The sequence below is a fragment of the Felis catus genome, chromosome D2, assembly GCF_018350175.1.
Source record: "Felis catus isolate Fca126 chromosome D2, F.catus_Fca126_mat1.0, whole genome shotgun sequence".
Lineage (NCBI taxonomy): Eukaryota > Metazoa > Chordata > Mammalia > Carnivora > Felidae > Felis > Felis catus.
The window spans coordinates 4,498,818-4,509,036 of NC_058378.1; the positions used below are offsets into that span (position 1 = coordinate 4,498,818).

Genomic DNA, 10,219 nt, shown 5'->3' on the forward strand with positions numbered 1-10,219 from the left:
GACAATACATGAAGGTACAATGCATGAAAGAAATCATCGATAAGCTGGATTTCACTAAAATTAAAATTCTCTGGGGCATCTGGGTGGTTCAGTCAGGTAAGCATATGACTCTTGATTTTTGGCTCAGGTCATGATCTTGCGGTTTCGTGAGTTCAAGCCCCACAACAGGCTCTGCACAGGTAGAGCGGAGACTGCTTGGGATTCTCTCTCTTTCTCTCACTCTCTCTTTTTCTCTCTGCCTCTCTCCCACTTGAGCTATCTCTGTCTCTCTCAATATAAATAAATAATCTTGAAAAAAATTCTGATCTGCAAAAGACAATGTCAAGAGAATGAGAAGATAAGCCACAGACTAGCAGAAAATATTTGCAAAAGATACATCTAAAATACACAAAGAATTCTTAAAACTCAACAATAACACAAACAACCTGATTTAAATATGGACCAAATACCTTAACAGGCACCTCACCAGAAAGATATACACATGCAAAATAAACATGAAAACATGCTTGACATCGATGACATCAGGGAAATCCAACAATGAAACAGCAGTACATGCCTACCAGAAAGACCAAATTCTGGAACACTGACAACACCAGATGCTGACAAGGATGTGAAGCAACAGGAACTCTCATGATTGTTGGTGGGAAGGCAAAATGGTACAGCCAGTCTGGATGAGAGTCTGGCAGGTTCATATAAAATCGCACATACTCTTTATCATACAAGCCATCAATTGCATTCCTAGATATATACCCAAAGGAGTTGAAAAGTTATGACCACACACAAACCTGAACACAGATGTTTAGACGAGCTTATGTATAAATGCCAACATTTGGAAGCAACCAAGATGTCCGTCCTCGGGTAGGTGAACGAATGAATAAACCGTGGTACATCCACACAGTAGAATATTATTCAGCACTTAAAAGGAGCTGTCAAACCATTAAAATCCCTGGAGGAAACTTATGTGCGTACTAGTAAGTAGAAGAAGTCAACCTGAAAAACCTGAATATAAGTATATGACATTCTGGAAAAGGCAAAACTATGGAAATGGGAAAAGGGATCGGCGGTTGCCAGGGAGGGAGGGAGGGGTGAACTGACAGAGCACCGCAGATTTTTAGGACAGTGAAAACACCGTAGGCGATACCATAATGATGGCTGCGTGTCCTGATACATTTCTCAAAATGTACACCACCAAGAGCCTAGAAATAGACAGGCATTAATGTAAAATATGGACTTTGGGCAATTATGATGTGTCACTGGAGGTTCACTGACCGTGACAAATGTATCATTCTAGAGGGTGATGTTGATAATGAGGCGACACTACAAAAGTATAGGAGGAGGAAACATATGGGAAATCTCTGTATCTTCCCCTCAAATTTGCTGTGAACCTAAAACTGTTCAAAAAAAAGTAAGGTCTTAGTTTTTAAAATACAGCGAATGATTTGCATAGACCTTTCTCTAAAGAAAAAGTATGAGTGACCAAAAAGCACATGAAAAGATACCTAGCATCATTAGTCATCCAGAAAGTGCCAGTCGAAATCACAGCACGCTGCCTCACACCTACTGGGATAGCAATCATGAAAAGAGAAAAAAAAAGACAAATACAAACGTTGGTGAGGATGACACCGAAATGTTCATACGTGGCTGGTAGGACGCTTTAGGTAGGACCTACGTGGAGTAGGTGCTTTAGAAACAGGCTGCAGATGACTTTCAAAAATAAATTTTAAAAGGTAGAAAAACTAGTAAAATTTTTCTTTTTTTTTAAAGTTTGTTTATTTCTTTTGAAAGAGAGCAAGTGGGCAGGGAGGGGCAGAGAGAGAGGGAGAGAGAGAATCCCCAGCTGGCTCTGCACTGTCAGCCTCGAGCCGGTCGTGGGGCTCGATCTCACAAACCTTGAGATCGTCACCCAAGGCAAAAGGACACTCAACTGACTGAGCCACCCAAGCACCCCGAATTATTCTTTTATTGAAGTGTAATGGACATACAATAGGCTATTAGTTTTAGGTGTACATCACAGTGACTCGATATTTTTATACTTTATGAAACGATCCCGCAATAATCCTGGTTACCATCTGTCTCCGTCAACGTTGCTACAGTATTCTTGATGACATTCCCCATGCCGTACATTATACATCAAAACTTATTTACTTTACATATGCAAGTCTGTACCTCTTAATCTTCTTCACCCATTTTGCCTGCCCTTCAACCTCCCTCCTCTTTGGTAACCAAGAGCACTGGTAAAATTATCAAAGAATGTTTAAAAATGTTAAACTCAAAGGATTACTTTTAAAATATGCACTATGCTTCTTCAAATTAACAACATAAAATAAGAATGGAATATATTTCAGCTCTCAGATCAGCATAAATTCCAAAGATTGATAAAATAACCGTTCACAACCATTTATACATGTAAATAAATTCAGCTGTTTGGAAGGCAACTTAATTGATTTTGAAAAATATAAAATACTTATGACCTTTGATCTAGCAATTCTGTATGTAGGGTCTTATTGGGTAGAAGTATTCATATTGTGAGGCACCTGGGTAGCTCAGTCGGTTAGGTGTCTGAGTCTTGATTTTGGCTCAGGTCATGATCTCACAGTTCATGGGTTTGAGTCTCACATCGGGCTCTGCATTCACAGCTTGGAGCCTGCTTAGGACTCTCTCTCCTTCTCTCTCTGCCCCTCCTACTCTCATTCTGTCTCTCATTCCCTCCCTCTCTCTCTCAAAATAAATAAACTTTTAATAATAGAAATACTCATATTGTATATACCAGCAATACACACAAATATTACTGCAGCGTTGTTTGAAATAGAAACACTAGAATCAATAGTCTCACTAAAGAGGGACATCTAAAATACGAAATACCATGGAGGCAGTAAAAATAGAATGGCATAGAGGCCCCTGGGTGGCTCAGTCAGTTAAGCGTCTGACTTCAGCTCACATCATGATCTCACAGTTCGTGGGTTCGAGACCCGCATCGGGCTCTGTGCTGACAGCTCAGAGCCTGCAGTCTGCCTCGGATTCTGTGTCTCCCTCTCCCTCTGCCCCTCCCACACTCACACGGTCTGTCTCAAAAATAAAAATAAACATTACAATTTTTTTTAAAAAATAGAGTGGCATAGAAGTGCAGGCATACAGGTATCTTTACAGCATATCATAAAATAAATAATACACGTGGCATAACAATATGTACAAAGTAAAAATAGTTGTGGGACATGTATACATGCATGTACTTGTGTGTAAGATACATATACAGAGACACAAAGACATTGGTGAGCACCTCAGATTGCCAGCCGTCTTGCAACGTGTGCACAGAGATCTGGCCAAGGCTGAAATCTTAATTTTATTTCCAACCTATGTTCCATCTTTTGACTTGGGTTTATCTTTCCATGGGGCGGCAAGACGCAGGGGCGATTCATGAAACGACCACTCAAGAATGACCTCTACCGTGTCCTCGCCCTGAGTTTCCTCCCGTGCAGGCAGGCGCGGCGCAGTAATGAGCATACAGCACACAGGTAACAGGTGCACAACACGGAGAAGGACCCCAACACGCGAGGTCACTGCTCTGTCTCCCGTTTCTACCCCCAGCACCGGTCCTATGACTGTACTTAAAGGAAAAGTCCTACGACCAGAATAACCTCGCAACACTTACTGAGAGGTCATAACAACATAAGGAAAATTAAAACAATACGAACATTGTTGCAGAACTATACTTGCAACAAGACATCTTGACACAAAACCAAACCCTAAATTGCTTTCTCAGCTTTTCACTTAGTTGATCAAGTCTAGTCAGGAACACTTGGCACCAGATAATATGATCGCCTTTTAGCGTGACATGACCTAGTTCTTGTCCTGACTCTTGAAACGAATTGCTTCTGCATCATCTACTACAAGACTCCTCTAGAGTTCAAACCCAAACACACAACTCTCCATCCCCGTATGTGTGAGTCCACACGTGAGTCTGCAGCCTATGTGAAGACAAGGCTAAGGGCACACCTTCCCCCCTGCACCTGTGGACCCTGGCCGTGGGGTGGCCACGGTGGTCACACACACCACACCGGATACGCTGCCTTACTTTTCTCAAACTCATGCCACACTTTTCACCCACCCTCTCCTTTTTTCACTGCTTCTTCCCTCTTGGTGTATTTCTGACACAAAATCATTCCTAACAGGAGGTGGGCTCCATAACCTTGATGACACAATCGGTTCAAAATATCAACGCTCTGCACCTTTTCTTACTGTAAACAATTTCAGCATAAAATTGAAAATTCTTCCGAAGTTTTTTTATTTTTCCACAAGATCATGTGCTTAACAACTTTATAGGCTTCTTATCAAATAACAAAATTATACATTTATTTTTCATATATATTTCAAGTAAAAAATTTCAAATAAAACTCAATATACACTATATATATGCACAGTATATAAATTTATATACTATATTTATCAGTACATTTATTACTATATATTTATATTCTCTGTGTGTGTGTATATATACACATATATATTACTATATATTTATTATATATATGTAATATATATACATATATTACCATATATTTATTATATATATATTATATATAATATATATTACTATAATTTACTATATATTTATATTCTGTGTGTGTGTGTGTGTATATATATATATATATATATATAATGACATATTCCTATAATTAGCAATATAATAACATGAATTCCCATGGCAGAAAAGGCTATGATAAATACAAATTTTCATTTTTAACTCTCTGGATTTCCACATATATTTTCACTTGGACATTACTTTGTGTGCGTATGTTTAGTAGAAAACTCCATAGGCAATTCTGTGCCCAGTTTCAAGACTAATGATTTATATAAATGGCTGGTACTAAAAACAAAAGAAAGGAGAAAATATTCCCAGATAGGAATAAGGCTAAGTTCCGGATTTTTTAGTTTACAAAGCTCAATATCAAGAGCCGAAGGGACTGCTGTTATGTTTCCACGTATGGGCATTGTGTTAAAGTACTCCAGGAAAGCCATAACTTGAAGTACTCATCTTAATCCTCACAACTTACGCTGAGAGCCATTATCACTTCCAAAGGAAGGACCGGAACCCTGAAGGAGGTAAAGGGTTGGTAAGGGTTCCTGTCATTATTCCAATCCTGCCTCTCTGGCTCTAGGGAGCTTTTAAACCAAACACAAAGTAAAAGTAACATATTTGACAAGTTGGCACGGGAAAAAAGATATCAAAAATACGTATACAGAAAATCCCAGCTGTGAATCCCAGATTCTCCACTGACACCAAGCGCTCATGAGGACCTCATTAATTCCTAATCTCAAGTTTCTGACTCAGAAAGGAATGTCCTGTGAAGTCTCCACTCCAGAGAGACTATGAGTTGTTCCACGCAATGCTAATTTCTATTTGTGACACATTTCCCAAAGGCACCACCGAGACTTGCTGAAAATTACACAAGAAATTTAATATTCCTCAGACAAAGAAGAGAATTGTTTACAGAGTATTAAATCAAACATTTATGTAGTGCTCTATTTTTAATCAGTGTTCTTGTATATGTCTATGGTGAGACCCAGGCATAAAAACAGACCACTGGATTTTCCCCGCCACATAGCCGGGAAATGCAAAACTGCTACACAGCCCCATTTATCATCATTTTTATGGTTTTATCAGACACTTCTGCATTTCTTTCAGGATTTACTTCGCTGTAACAAATTGGATCCCAAATTAATTTGCTAAGGAGTTAAGTCTGAATTATTCCTCAATTAACTTGTCAAATTACTAAAATTTGAATTATGCCATCGAGGAATACCATTCCAGTGAACAATCCTGTTTTTGAAGCATTAGCTCTCTGTTCCTTCTAGCATGACAAATACAGCTATTGAGGCATCAAACTTTTGAATACTAGTAACTTACAGTCTACTCAACTTGAGAATCTAGAATCCCGTGCACCATGACAAAGGATCCTAGGACACATGCTGGGTGAATGGCAATGCCACGCAAGGACTGAGCAGTGTGATCAAACATTCTGAGTCCTTGGTGATCACCTGATTCACACCTCCAGGGATGGTGATGTTACCTTTACCCTTCTAGGAAAATCGATTTTTATGTCTGTTGTTGAATTTGCTAAACTTACTCCTTTCTTGGGCACTTGCCTGCGAAAGTTTACCTGAATATTCTGCACCCTTTTTATTCTTTAGGCCCCAGCTCTTTTTATGTAATAACTTTAGTTTGGAGTTTTCAAATTTATTTTTAAAAATGCACAGATCGTATGAATGTACCAAAATATCACATAATTTTAATCAAGAGCATGCAGCCTCTTCACACCAGCCCTAATACGCATGTACAGTTTGTCCCTGGTACAATTAGTCATGGTATTAGCCTGTGTTTAAGGGGAGTATAAATTCAACGGAGCCAAATATTAACCTGGGTTATATAAGCATCCATGACTACTGATTGGATTTGGGGAAAATTTGTAAAAGGAGAATATTGAACTAGCTAGCACAAGTTGGTTTTATGAAATCCTTTCACAGAATGCCCATAGTTACCCCTTAGCTTTTGAAGACCTTTGACATTTTTATAATTTATAAGGTGGTCTGAAGGTAATTTCAATGAAACAGTTACATAAATCAATATATAAAGAAAGATGCAGAATTACAAAGTATAAATAATCAAGGTTTTTTGAATCTCAATGATTGTATTACACACAACTTAAAATAGAAGAAAAAACTGAAAAAATCTGATCATATGAAGAATTTCATTTTGAACATATTAATGAAAGAGTAATAATTGTTTACTATTAAACCAAAAGCAGCAGACGAGAAGCCAAGGTCGGCAATCCCAAGACTACAAAACTAAACCAATTTGTACATTTCTATGTGTTTTCTGATACACAATCAAGTATCATTGTCAACAACTGGGATAGAAAGAAGAGATCTGGAAATACGATTATGTGTTCAGCACGGCCAGGGAGAGATTATACAGTGCTGTAATTCGTAATATTTGTTGGCCAGTTTTAATATTAACTGCTTGTGGGGTCGGGCATTAATCTGAATCTCTGACTCCGTTCGTCAAATGTAGACCCAAGCGTCCATCTACACGACACGAGCGGTACGAGGAGAAAATGAGAAAGTAAACGTGCATTCATTTTGGAAGTGCCAGAATGCTGTACAGGAGTAAGCAATAAAGGCGGTGAGACTGCCTGGTCTGGCTAAATTCTGTGACTTTTCTGCATCTAGAAAACTCTTTAAATGCATCTCTTCATTCAGCTCAAGTCCAGGGGCTCGATTCTACAGTTGCCTGTACAGCTGGCTCTTGGGAGTGAAGACTATGTAAAGGCACTGCCATGTGGGGGTTTTACGAGAGTTGCTGGTGAGAGATACGGGATCTGGACAGGGGAAGGGAGGGGAAGGTCTCCTGAGGGGCAAGACAGAGAGCAGAGGCTGGGAGGAAAGAGAGAGCTGGGTACAGCGGGGCGGCTGGAGGGCAAGGCTGGGGGGAGGGGGGGACTCATTAGGAAACGAGTCGAGTTTGCTAACTTCTCATTAGCTTTGGGCAAAGAATCTTTTACTGAAAGAATTTCTGATTCAGGGTTTCATTGGGAGGCCCCTGCAAACCAATGAAAACCGCTGCCCAACTGGTCCTGAGAAAACTTACTCCTTTACTTTTCAAAGGCACTTGTCAGGTGAACAATTGTGTTCAAGTCACACGTTTCCCGGCGTGGCCACCGAAGGCCCAAATCATCCTGAGTGAAGTCATGCCATTTAGAAAGCTAAGTGCAAGGGCTGGTGTATACAAGAAGCAGTGGGTTTCCCGGAAGAGGACAGGACTTGCCCTTCGGAGGCCCCACAAGAGCTGGCAGCCGCAGGCAGGAGGACAACGCTCGCTCGTGCGCCTGCGTCTCGGGCCCCCGGGCTCTGGAAGGCCGTCTCGGAACACAGACCCGACCATGTGCTTTCCTTAGCAGGCATAAAACCACAGAACGCTCTCTGCACCAAAACCAAGACCTCAGGACAAAAACTCGAGAAGGAAGGAGAACCTGTCTGGTTTTATCGATGACTCGGCAGTTCGCCCAGACGGAGCTGGTTCGAAACACACGAAACTCACCAGTCGGGGAGGCCGATCTGAACAGGACCCATCTGAATAGGACCCATGGCTGTATCCTCCCTTGTTTCCTTCGGAGGACAAGCATGTTTAAACAGTGCAAGGCAAAACTAACACAAAAGAGAGCAAAAGGGATACCACAGGAAGGCCCGATTCCACCAAAAATGCCAGACGAACGGGCACCAACAACACAACCAGATGCCAAAATGCAAATCAAGAGCAGCTGACGTTAAAGGAACAGACGGCGAGGAAAAAGGAGCTCAGAGCCAGTGCTGACTTACCACATCGGAGCAGACTCGACGAGCCGCCAGCCGCAAGGCACACGGGACCTCTGTGGCACCACGCCCGGCAGGAGGCTGGGCTCCGAGGCAAAGCAATGCCGACGGCATCTCGGTGGAACTTCCAGAACACTGTAAAAATTAACACATCCGCATCACTAAGTGAACGAGTAAATCAATAAATTGTGCACACACGTCCAGAGATTTGTGCAGTCATCAGGGATGAGAAGTGGTCCTCCATTCTCAATAATCTAATAAACGAGGCCGGTTTGAAAAGCTCTCTCAAAAAATTCATAGGGACATGGATATGTTGAAAAAAAATAACAGTGCTTTTTTTCTATTTTAAAAAGTTACAGCTGAATGTACAAGAAACAAACACAAATCTTCAAGTACCAGAATTAGAGTATATTGCAAGGTAGAGCATTTTCTGCAGCCATGAAAGAATTCTGCGTTGAGCAACAGTTAGGGGGTTAGATGCTAACACCCACCTCCCTGAGGAGGAGGACTCCAGGCTGCACTCAGACCCACAGGATACTTGGAGTTATAACTTAAACCCCTGTTCCAAAAAAAAAAAAAAAAAAAAAAAATCAAGGCCACTTGAAAGGATACAATGCTAGTTAAAGTACAAATAAATCAAGGCACCTGGGTGGCTCAGTCGGTTAAGCGTCCGACTTTTGCTCAGGTCACGATCTCACGGTTAGTGAGTTCGAGCCCTGCGTCTGGCTCTCTGCTGACAGCTTGGAGCCTGGAACCTGTTTCAGATTCTCTGTGTCCCTCTCTCCCTCTCTCTCTCTCAAAAATAAATAAACATTAAAAAATGTAAAGTACTAACTAGAATGTGCAGAATTGAAAGGTAAAAATTTTTAAATGAAGAACGCCCTGCACACAGCTCCAGCTGATGACAAAAAGTAATGAGCCTAATGATACATATACCTTAAAAGACTGACCTGCGGCTGCATAGGAATAGATAAACTGAAGGTTTTAACAACACAAATCATTAAATGACCAGAGCAAAAATTAAACATTGTATCTATGATCCATTTTTGTAAACCTTTGGTAATTACAACAAAAATAATAAATAAGTCCATGCACAAGCACGTGTGTGGGTGTGAATGGAAAAAAGTATTGAAGAATAAACTAAATCGTGAGGTACCTGGATGGCTCAGTCAGTTAAGAGTCTGATGCTTGATTCTGGCTCAGGTCATGGCCTCAGAGTTCCACGTCGCGGCGTGGGGCCTACTTGCGATTCTCTCTCTCTCTCCCCCTCTCTCCCCGCTCCTCCCCTGCCTGCTCTCTCTCTCTCAAGATAAATACATTTTTATGTAACTTAAAAAGCATATTTGATTATGAAAACACCTCATCTCCCCTCATTATTACCCATCCGTGCCATCCACCGAGCCCTTCAATCTTGACAAGGGGAGACCACGCTTGTGCTCACAGTGGCTCGTATGTAGCAGAAACGTGACGGCTTTCCTCGGGGTCTCCGTGTATCCTCACGTTCCCTCCTACTGTGACAGGACGGCTCCAACTCAGCACGTCACCCCCCATCAGGCACAGGATTGAAACACCTTCAGCTTGAACTCTTGGCACCACTCTTTCCAGAGACAACTTAGGGAAATAGTCGTACTGAAAACCTGTTTTCTTCAGTTAGTGCAATATTTGCAGGTGAAGATGGCCAGAAAAAATCATCTTCACACAGACAACTGAGATAAGCTATCAAGTGAATAACTTGTTCATCACACTCCTACAAAGCTTAAAACTTATTCCGAGCACTCTCCTATCATATAAATTGCATATGTGAATGTCTTGTAATTGTGTGTAATACTTAAAATAAGAGGTACAGAGTGTC

General features: G+C 41.1%; 1 long non-coding RNA gene across 1 annotated transcript in view; it reads right to left on the bottom strand.

Moving 5' to 3' along the window:
- The window catches only part of LOC123380728, a 28,120-nt gene extending 19,182 nt beyond the window's left edge, over positions 1–8,938 (bottom strand). The window contains exon 1 of the long non-coding RNA XR_006586819.1: positions 8,374–8,938. This is a non-coding gene — a long non-coding RNA (uncharacterized LOC123380728). The remainder of the gene's footprint in view (positions 1–8,373) is intronic.
- Between the last annotated feature and the right edge of the window lie 1,281 nt (positions 8,939–10,219).